This window comes from Aythya marila, assembly GCF_965140915.1.
Source record: "Aythya marila genome assembly, chromosome: 1".
In the NCBI taxonomy this organism is placed as follows: domain Eukaryota; kingdom Metazoa; phylum Chordata; class Aves; order Anseriformes; family Anatidae; genus Aythya; species Aythya marila.
In genome coordinates, this window is record NC_139042.1 from 22,671,929 (window position 1) to 22,682,736 (window position 10,808).

Here is a 10,808-nt window from a genome sequence, read left to right on the forward strand (position 1 = left end):
AATATGGGGAAATGTGGATTCAGAGGTGTGTGCTAAAATGTGTTAAGGTAATACATCATCTTTAAAGATGCAATGGCGACAAAGTGAAGAAGTCTGTGGTTAGAAATAACCACAGATGTTCTCTGTCACAGGTTTTTTAAGGTCTGTGTACTATGCCACATGTCATTTGCATGTTTTCTGTGGGTATTTCCTTTACTGCATAGTAATGCAGTCTCTGAGGTATATTGGCACTTATTATCCAATAGTTATTCAAAATTTTGCAAACTTTAACCGTGAAGTTTAAATTAATTTCACACTTTCTGAAAATACAAAACTTTAGCCAGCACTTCAGCAAAGGTCTTGAGCTGATACGCAGGGCAGCCAGGACGTAATACAACAATGCAGGCTAATCACCTGGTGCCCCCTCCCCATTTCCAAAACATGATCCTATCAGACTTGTCATTGCAAGCAAAATACCCTTGTTGCAGCAGATCTGCATCTTGGCACTGTCCCTTCGAGGACTCCTCCTGTTCCCCATGTGATTCCAACCAACAGATGGCAGCAGCCCTATTGCTAATGGCATCACAGCTGCGATTTTTATTCCCACCGAGGCACATGGTTGCCCAGCTGCAGGATGCTTCAGACCTCACCCATGAGCCTGTGGTCAGAAGGGCACCAGAAATGTCCCTGTAGCAGAGCAAGTGGCAGTGAAACACAAAGTGTCTCCACTTGAAGTAGTCCAGCAGCGCTCTTTGTTGTGTTCTTGGGGACGGGGTGGCTTAAATGAGGCTGGAAAAAGAGAAAGAGAAAGAGAAAGAGAAAGAGAAAGAGAAAGAGAAAGAGAAAGAAAGAGAAAAAAGAAGAAGAAAAAAGAAGAAGAAAAAAAAAAAACAAGAAAGAAAGAAAACAAACAAACAAACAAACAGAAAGGGTGGCTGGGAGGGAGACCTACCAGAGACAGCAAACTCCACAGCCCTGCTGTCTGCAAGGCAGCTAACTTCCAGCATTGCCAGGACCCTCATAATCATTTTTTTTTTTTCCCGTATGTGGACCCTGGGTGTTTTATGTAACTCTTTTATTTACACGCTGCACCCATTCTGTTTGCCAAGCAGCACTTGGCAGCAGGCACACGTAGGTGGTCCTCGTGGTGAAACACCGCAGGCGCTGCTCTCTTCTCCTGGCTCTTTGCCTCTTGTCCTCTGAAGGCATGTGGCCGTTCACACACAGCCACAGGCTTTTCCCTCCTCAAAACCACTTGAAACTCAATCATCTCCTCACATAAAAGTTTTCTTCCTCAGCCAGCACTTACATTTCACACCCGCTCTATATTTCAAATGTACACTGAAGCTGACCGTGAGGATCAGTGGTATAAAATTCATTTTTCTGCTGACATCCTGTAGACACCCTACAGATCTCATATATATTTTACTGTATATGCAACACACAGCCCAAGGGCTGGACGGGACCTGCCAAAATTTTCCTTGGCCTACCACACTGCATTGGAGAAGGAAATTATGCAATTTCCCTGACTGTGGCCAAGCATGGAGTGGATGGGGAGAGCCAAAATCTTCGTGGCACTTGGCCAGTAACCATCAGACACAGGTTTTTGGGTGCCACATGGCTTGTGGTGCACGGGGAAGGATGGGGAAAACATATCTGTGAGGTGCTCAGCAGCTCCTCTGGGACCAGTGGTGAGGAGAGGTGATGAGTGGTGGCCTGGTGGCTTGGCTGGCCCATGGCTGGCCACAACTTTGCATCGCTGGGTGAGAGCTGCCACTCACATGGGCTCTGTGCAAGGCCCTGGACTGTGGCAGAAGAAGACAGGAGACCTCAGAAAGCAGGGGCAGGAAAAGAGGCAAGGTTAGGCTGGAGTTACCTCGCTGCTCATCGGTGTGCTCCAAATTTGAACCAAGGCCTGGAGCAAATGAGCGGCTGTTCCAGTAAGCAGGGGAAGCAAAAGCCTTGAGGGAGATGGTGCCCTGCATCTGTCACCCATACAGTGTGTGTTTCCTTAATGTGAAAGGTGCTGCAAGAACAAATCCGTCCAGGTAAGGCTGAGGGTCTGCGGGTGGGCACACAACTGAGCAGCGCTGAATCCAGCTCTTGCTGTAAGACACCTCAGGGAAAGGTCTGAATAAATCTTTTCTCCATTCTTAAACATTAACTAAGCCAATTTTATTCAAATTTTGCAACCCCCTTCCTTTCTGGACAACTTCAACATTAAAGATGAAAGATCTGGGAAATTGCCCATGTCTGCTGGATGGGCAACACAGCAGGGTTTCAGCAATGCAGGAGGTCTCTGGAGTACAGCGACTGAGGAGATGGTGAGGGCAGACTCACTGCTGGACCTCAGAATCACAAACAAGGTAGACAAGGGCAGGTATGTGAAGGTCAGGGGCAGCCTTGGCTGTGGTGACAATGAGATGATGGATCCCGAGAGAAGGGAGCAGGGCAAAGAGCAGAACCACAGCCCTGGACTTCAGGAGAGCAGACTTCAACCTGTTTGGATTGCTGCTTGGAAGAATCCCATGGGATACAGCCCTGAAAAGAAGAGGGCTGCTTAATTTTCAATGCTCACCTCCTGCAAGCTCAAGAATAGTCTATCACCGCATGCAAGATGTCAAGCAAAGGCAGCAGAAGGCCTGAACAGATGAACAAAAAGCTCCTGAAGAAGGTCAGACTTAAAAAAGAAACACACAAGAGGTGGAAGCAGGGGCAGGTCACCCATGAGAAATACAGAGACACTGTTGGAGTGTGCAGGGATGGGGTTAGGAAAGCCAAAGGCCACCTGGAGAAGCCTAAGGTGCTCAGTACCTTCTTTGTTCTGGTCTTTCCAATAGGACCAGAAATCAGAAATCCCAGGTTCCCGAGATTCATGTGAAAGTGTGAAGCAAGGAAAACTTACTCTCACTGGAGGAGGACCAGTTCACTGAACATTTAAACAAATTGGACATGTGGAAGTCCATGGGACCTGATGGGAACCACCCACAAGTACTAAGGGATTCAGACTCTTCTCTGTGGTGCCCAATGGAAGGGCAATGGGAAAAAACTGAATCACAGGAAATTCCCTTTAACATAAGAAGTGTATATATATTTTTTTCTCTAAGAGGGATAGAATACTGAAATGGGCTGCCTAGAGAGGTTGCGAAGTCCATCCTTCAAGATACTTGGAATCCAACTGGACAAGGTCCTGGGCATGGGCATAGTCCAGCACTGTCTGACCCCACTTTAGCAAATGGGTTGGAATAAATGATTTCTAGAAGTTCCCTCCAATTAATATTCTTTGAATAACCTTGTTTTCAACATAAGTTAAAAGCATACTTTTCCTGAAGCGAGAACTGAGGCCAAGAAATGACACAGAAAGATGAATCAGTGAGATCTTATGATTTTAGATTATTTTTTTTTTAGTGATTTGTCTGTTCCTTAAAGTAATCGTGTGATTAAGTCTTATCGGTGACTTTATTCCTCAGAAACGGAAAGCCTGCTGAATTTCAATCCACATAAAAATCAACATTGCCAATACCCCAGACACCAGACTAATAACCTGTCTCTTCCATCACCCTTTTGGGCTAAACGAAACATATTAGGCATCTTAATTAAGTATAGGCAGACATCTTGGAAAGCATATAGAAAATGACCTAAGCCACAATTAGCTCACCAGGTCTGGCTGCTAAGGGGATTTTCTTACACTCTTGATTATGCTGCATACATTACTGCACCACTGCAAAGCACCTCAGGGACTGACAAGAATACACCAGCACACATGTGAATGTACTGTCCTTGTCCCTCTGGTTTTACTGCTAATCTGTGTCCCTGTGGTATGCCCAGAACTGTGCTGGTGTGTGTCCCAAGCACAGTGCAGCCCTCTTGACTCTGCTGTGCATAAATACATCAAATTGCTGTCCTCCTTCTCATTTATGTGTTCTCCAGGGAGCATTATTGGTGGTTGCCTTGGGAGAGGATAGAGAAGAGAAAGCTTACCCTACTAGCCTCGTCCAAGGGTCAGGTACGGCTGCAACCCCTGCACTTAGAGGACGATAACACCTGGTGCCCCTGGAAGGAGGGAGGGAGGGACAGGCATGGCTGTGATGCTCACGGAGAGAAACGAGGTGAGAGCAGGGGCTCGCAGACACAGTTCTCAAAGAGAAAAGGGTCCTAGAAGACATTTCATTTGCTTTCGCTCTTTTGAGAGAAAAAAAAAATAAATCAAAATAAACATTCCAGCTTTTATGGGTTCAGTGAAAAACAGCCCAGCTGTAATAACAACAAATCATACACAGTGCATAGCTCATTTTTCCTTCTGTAGGTTAACCAGCGAAGGTCACAGCAATCATGTTTAATAAAAGAAGTCTTGCCTTATTTTCTGGCACTGCCTCTGAGCAATTGGCCTGCAAGTGTTGCTTCTAAAATCATTCTTCAGTTATTTTGCCTCTTTTCTGCTCATCATTCACTGAGACACTTGCAGCCAAGTAAATTATGTCTCAAAAAAAAGAAAAAGAAAAAGATTATATTAATTTAGCTCAGATTTCAACCAACACACATTGTAAGTCTCTGCAGATTGTATATTAGCATGGGAATTTTGAATACACAGTAATTGAAATATATTATATTCAAATAAAGCCTCAGGAGGGCTGCTTCAAATGATGGTTTAATTCTTCTGCATTTTTAGAAGGCTGTGCATGTTATGAAAATGTCACTGGGAGACTCTCCCTACATTGATGAACTGGTTCGCTATTTCCTCCTAATGGCACCTTGTGTCTTTTTTTTTTTGACATCTTCGTCCAAGTATTTGGCTTGGTTATCGGCGGATACATTGAGCAGTCGGTGTTGTGAAGTCTGTCAATATTTCATGCCATGACATGGTAACTCTGGTAATGGCCGAGCCACATTACCCACGGCTACATCCATCATCTGAGAGCAGACACGCACACCACACACCTCACAGAGCTCTTGTGGATCTGCTCGTGGGATGGCCTCTCTGTTCTCTTCTCAGGATGGCAGCAGGCTCTGCAGACACCCTGCTTTGTCCTCCAGACACCCCAGCTTAGAGGTCCCTTCGCCGGGACTGCCAGCAGCCCGTGCAGTGAGCTAGCAAGTGCCACCAAGCCCACGGAGCCGCGTCAGTGCCCACAGAGATGACTCACGCAGACACAGCTGTCACTGACGCCTACCTAAGGAACCAAGAGCCGTGGTGATGGAAAGCAAGCCCGCAGCTTGTCCTAGGAGCTGAGCCTTTAGGGAGCTGGCAGTCGTGCCCGTGGTGTGCCACCTCCATGGGTTCTCCATGAGGCTGCCCCCCATGGGCCCCAGCCGCAGGTGATGCCACCCTTGGGGCAGTTTGGTCATCATTGGGATGAGACGCTGCCACGGGGACATCATCTGGATGGGGAAGGGAACCATGCAGGCCTTCCCAAAGCCACTTCTTTCCTAGTCACAGCTGCCTTGAGGGGGAACAGCCCCTGATGAGCTGAAGGACAGAAGCCTGGGGCCTTGCACCTTCCCTCAGCCCAGACCCCCATACTGGCTCAGGTTCTGCAGGGCCCAGGCCTCCCCAGCATTTCTCCAGCCTAAAGCAACCTGCAGACTGGAGAACTTTTACTTCTCCTTCCCCAGGCCCATTTACAAGTCTAGCAATTAAAAGAAAACAACATTTTTAGTCTGTCAGCTGGGCTCCGAGTTGTGCCAGGTGCTTCCTTGGAGCCTCTGGGGGCACGATCTGGAAAGCAGGAGACAATCCCTGATGTGTCTGTGCCTGCGTTTTCCCACCCCAAGGCCGGCTGGGTCTCATGGACAGCCCCTCACTTGGCACGTTGTGGTGGGAACCATGCAAATGAGTCAACAGGTGCCATCACAGTGCCTTTGGCCTTATGGAGCGGCAGCATTAACAAAACTGCCTTACATATTTACCCCTCTATAGTCACAGCACCTTCTGCAAGATGCCAGGCAAAGTGATAGAGCCCAAACCATTCAGGTTTCTGAGAAAGAATTTAAATATTCACACAGGCGATTATACTAGGGCTTAGAAAGGAATGGTGTATTGCAGCCAATTAGTTTTTGATGCCACAAAGTGCAGGTTTCTGCTCCAAACCACAACAGGACAGCTGAAATCATCACCTCTTACAATTCTGGCTGACAATATCTGTACTGTAAGGATATACAAACTATACCCATTAACTCTGCTAAGTCTGTGCTCTAAGCAAAGGGGAAAGATCACAATGATCAATGGGATGTACAATTATCATTTAAAATAATAATGGGGAACAAGGACAGAGGCTACTTAGAGTGCAATGATGACATGATTAACAGAGAGGGTCATTTCTTGTTGGTTAAGTAGTACTGGAAAGAAGAAAGCATTGCCAAACTTCAAGTTGAATTAGAAAGCGAACAGCAAAATAAGAAAATCGTGTCAAAAGACTCTTTGAGCAAAGGGGGCTGCTTGAATCAGTGCAGGGTAAAGATTAGAGATTGCGTAGGTATTGCCCCTGAAACTAACACCCCTTTACAAACACATGCTGAGACATTATCTGGAATACAGTGTACTATTCCCATAGATCATCTTCAGGGAACATCTGAAGTGGAACAAATGCAGAGTATAAATGTCAGGGAGAGAAAAGAGCTATTCTAAATGGGAAATTGGCTGCAGATGAGTCTTGGCTGGAAATGAGAAGACAGTTTCTAGCTCTTAGAGAGAGAGGCTCTGTAATAGATTTTCAGGAAAAGTAGCAAGAACAAATAGGTTAAGTCATTTAAAACCTGGCCACAGCAAAACATGAAGTCCTTTTTAGTTCCCAAACCTGACAATCTGTTTGGTCAGAGTGACACATTTGTAAGGAACTAGCAAAAAGATGAGTTTCTTATGGATCAGGCTGGGCGTATTCAGGTTGCCCAGAAGTCAAGGTGCAATGCTCTCAGCTTCCCCAAAACACTCAGTATCTGGTCACTGCCTCCTTAGCTGGATTTACTAGGCACGGAAAGCATCACTCTAAAGTCTGATGGGTAATGCTGTGCTGTGTGAGTAATTCAGCAGAAACAGAAATGTTAGTGTGGAACAGGAAAGGCAATGCCAAGGTATCGGTGATATACATGTAGAACAGGACAATCTAAGATCTAACCAACCATGTGAAAATGGCATCCCTCGCCCAAGTTCTTCATGGACAGGGGGTAATTCTTTGTGCTGCTTTGGGTTAGGCAGTTGAGATTCATGCCTCTAAGCCCTGAGAAGTTTAAGAAAATTCTGTGGTCATTCATTTATTAACAGAGTTATCTTCACATGGGATAATCACTGCTTTATCAGAGCAACCTGCAGAGACACTGTGAAGACCTCAGAACGAGAGAGGACCAAATCCTACAAATCTTTTCAAAATACTCATGAAGAAGACATTGCTATAGAAAGCATATTTTCACTGCCTGAAAATCCAGAGCACCAGCTGCAACAGCCCAGATGTTATCATCAATGCAAATAAACTTACACGCATTGTAAGAAGGTTCAGCTCCAATGAAAGAAACAGATGATATTATCTCTTAAACATTTTCACTCCGTGTCAGATAGAAGTACTGTGTTGACAAATTTTGTATTCAAATATTTCAGTCCAGTGGGTAGAACACAAAAAATATTGGACCCGTGAAAGTGGAGTGGTTCACCATGCCGATTACAACCTGATTGCCAACTGTCATAGAAACCACCTCTGGAAATGACAAAAAACATTGCTTTGGTTTAGCACAACTCTTCACTGCAGTAATTTTTGAGTTTATATATATCCAACATCCACATATGCTAAGTACCAGTTTTGCTACGTTTTCAACTCAAGTTTCCTGAATTGTTCTCAGTAGAGTATTTGCAATACTGTGAAGTTGAAGCCATTTAGTTTTTCCAACTATTTACTTTGTTCACTGATGGAGAAAACACCATGTACCTTTACTTTGCATTATTTATTACCCATATAACTGAGGAAGAAAGGAAAACCACAAGCAGTGGTTTGTCTCAGCACCTGGGCTGCATTCTGGATATTCCTGGTGCAAAGGCACTGCAGAACAGCCTGTCCAACTCAAAACGTGCCTTGTGCTTCTTGTTCTCCATGAGGCTGCCTAGCTCCCTGGACCACGGACAAGCTCCTTGGGCTGTGCGGGCACCATAGGCAGGAATGCAGTTGTCTTCTCCTCAGCCTGGGACAGCAGCTCTTACTGCTATCCTCACTAAATGTGGCTCCACATGGATTAATACCACATGGCCCAGCAGGACAAATCTGATCCTGATTAAGAGTAAATACTCAATTTCCCTTCTGCTAGATTAGCTTAAGCACATCAGGATATTTATTCTGACTTTATGCTTCATCCCATTTTACGTGTTGTGGAAGGTGCCTTTTCTGGTGCACAAGTGGCTGCCTACGAAACCCATTCAGTGTGAAGTGGGCACATTTGCAAGGGTGAGTGGGCACTGCTTCTATACTTCGTACCATATGGCCATAGGAGTTGTGATTCATTACTAGACCTTCTAAAACCAAATTACATCACTTAGAGCTGCTCTGCTCCTCTGAAGAATGCAGAATGGGGCCCAAATGAAGTACTGCTGCTCTTTAGGAAGAGAACTTCATTGTATATAACCACAGTACAATAGTGAAGTCCTTCAGCCTTCAGCCTCATGTACCACAAGTTCCTTGAAAATCAGCCAGCTTTGGAAATAAAATCTTTAGTTGCTTTACATTTGAAAGAAAAAGCTCCCAAGGAAAAAAGTGGAAGCATATTTTTGCTTCATGAATAGTCTGGCAACATTGGTTGGTGCTCAGAAATGTCTTTCTAAAATGTTTAATGTGAATTCGTGGTGATATTGTTTTGCTTCTATCACATATGCTCCATCCATAAGATTTCAGTCATTCTCACAGAAAACAGGAGGGTCTCCATGGTGACAAACTCCTGTGGTCTGAAAAAATGTGACATTTTCTCCATCTCCTAACGTTTTTATTTGATGATTTTTTTTTTTCCAAAGCTGAGTTTATAGTGATAAACATGTAAAAGCATGTTTTTTGATATTCAGTACAAACAAAATCTTCCTGAATGTGTATTATCTTCTCTTATATACATCTGAAAAAAAAGTTGCTAATGTGTCCCCATGTAGTGAAAACTGTCTCGGATGGGTTTCTTGACACAAACTGGTGCAGACTCACCCACACGAGGACTACCAGAGTCGAAGAACATGATTTCCTTAGCCCTCCCTTATGAAAAATTAACACAGAAATGTCTCTCTCATAAACCCTACCAAGGTGGATTTTGCAGCATGTTTTGTGTTTATATAGCTTTATTTTTGCTGTAAACTCATCAGGTAAGGGCCAATATGAAAGCATCCACTTCTGGTCTGCTGGTGGCCCCAAAAGGCTGTTGAACACACCAATGTTGTCCTGCCTGCAGCTCCAGTGATGCAGTGTGTGAGCCATCCCTCCCTCTACTACCCATTCCTCTTCCCCTCCAAGTCCCTCTCCCTCCTGCTACGTCAACCATAACCACAAGAGGGTATTTATGCCAGTCCCAAACCACTGCTCCCCCATGTCCAATGGCATGTGTGTGAGCTCAGGAACAAATTCACACAACTGAATTACTTTGCTGGGTGAAAGCACCCTTCCACTGGTGAACGATGGCAATAAGGCTGCTCTAAGCAAACAGGGTGTTGGAAAGCCCCACAGTCCCCCAGCAGGAGTCCTTTAATGCCCATATGAGAAACCACCATGCAAAGGTCTGTAGAGCCATCAAAAGAAATGGACCATTTCTCCCATGGGCCTCTCATTCATGCCTGGTGATAAAATCTGAGCCACTCTCCCCACATCACTAGAAAGGGTAAAAGAGAGAATATCCATTCAAGTTAGGGAGAAAAAAATGCCCTCTCATCCTTCACACAGACTCGGAACTGATCTGTCTCAAAAATACCACGAACAGCAACTGTGCTTTTTGTAGATCCAACTTCATTATATACGCAAAGTAATTCTAGCAGCTGCCCTGCTTTCAGTACGTCACATAGTCTGTGTGAATAAAATGACTTGAGTTTTTAACTGGAGGATGAGATGATGCAAAATATTTGGCAGAGAATCTCCAGTTGGATTTTGCTCCTCCAGTGTCTTTACTCACACTAATCCCGTTAAAAAGGCACCAGGACTTTCAGAGCCTCTGCAAGAGAGCAGCCAGCTGAGCTTATACCATTTCTTTTTACTCCCAACAAGTCCAACATCAAACCGACTTTTATTACAGCTTCTTGAATCTACTCCAGATAATTTTTTTAATTTTTTTTTTTCCCTGAGTAATTTATTTTAATTATTTTTTTCAGTCTCTGTAATTAGGATTGCACAACAAGTTCCCTAGGAAAATGGCAGCTAACCTTACACAGGCTTTATAACAAAATATTGCTATTTATTCAGTAGGGTAGGTCCTGATTTATAATGGATTCTTGCGAAGAGAAAGAAAAAAAAAACACCAATGAATTATAGGATTTTTTCTTTTTTAAACTTCAGTTTTGGGGGAAAAAAATCTGGAATGAATAAACACTTTTTGAGTGTGAAAATGAGTAACAGATAAAATCCATTTGTCAAGGACAATCTGTCAAATTAACCCACATCTCTTCTGGGTGATAGGCCTCGTGAGTAGGGGGAGAGAAATAGAAGTTGTGCATCTGGAAGTTAGTAAGCTTTCGGCTGTCTCGCACGATGTTTTCATTGGCAAAGGAGGGACACACGCGGTAAATGAAATTATGACTACAAGGTGCAAAACTAATTAGATCGTGCACCAGATGCTGAATGTCAAAGATTAACCCATCAAACGAGTGTCTGTATTGAGTGGAGTACTTCAGC